The sequence below is a fragment of the Nematolebias whitei genome, chromosome 1 (genome assembly GCF_014905685.2).
Source record: "Nematolebias whitei isolate Nwh7 chromosome 1, NemWhi1, whole genome shotgun sequence".
NCBI lineage: Eukaryota > Metazoa > Chordata > Actinopteri > Cyprinodontiformes > Rivulidae > Nematolebias > Nematolebias whitei.
In genome coordinates this window covers 41,679,456-41,680,031 of record NC_056498.1, presented here as the reverse complement: position 1 = coordinate 41,680,031, position 576 = coordinate 41,679,456, and the positions used below count along the sequence as shown (strand labels likewise).

Genomic DNA, 576 nt, shown 5'->3' with positions numbered 1-576 from the left:
ATGTAGCAAAAGGCTAGCTTAAAGGTAAATGTAGCAAAAGGCTAGCTAAAATGTAATCTCAGAAGTCTAAAAGCTGTAGTGGCATAGTGCTAGCTAAAACTACCAAAAGGCTAATTAAAATCGAAGAGTAGCAAAAGGTTAGCTAAAGGCTAATGTAGCACATTGCTATCTAAAAGTAAAGAACAGAGCTAAAATCTAAACATAACAAAAGGTTAGCCCAAAGCTAAAAGTTAAAAAGGCTAAAAGCTAAAACAGCAAGTGCAAGCTAAAATGACCAAAGGGCTTACTAAAATCTAAAAGTAGCAAAAATCTGTCTAATAGCTAATGTAACAAATTGCTAGCTAAAAGTAATAAAAAGCTGAAATCTAAAAATAACAAGGCTAGCTAAATGTAGCTAAAGCGTCTAAAGGCTTACTAAAGACTGAAAGTATCACGAGAACACAAACCCAGAACCAGCTGCTGAAGCAGATGTCAGAGAAATGTTTCGAAGGAATTGAAGAGATTTTAATGTATTTTAAGTTAAATAGTTTTTAAATTAATTTCTGAAGAATCAAAACTACTGAACATTTTTTACAC

At 32.5% G+C, this 576-nt stretch overlaps 1 protein-coding gene across 1 annotated transcript in view; it reads left to right on the top strand.

The window, feature by feature from the left end:
- LOC119415494 (endophilin-A1-like) overlaps window positions 1-576 on the top strand; it is a 2,789-nt gene that overhangs the window by 355 nt on the left and 1,858 nt on the right. The gene's annotated exons all lie outside the window — the stretch shown is intronic.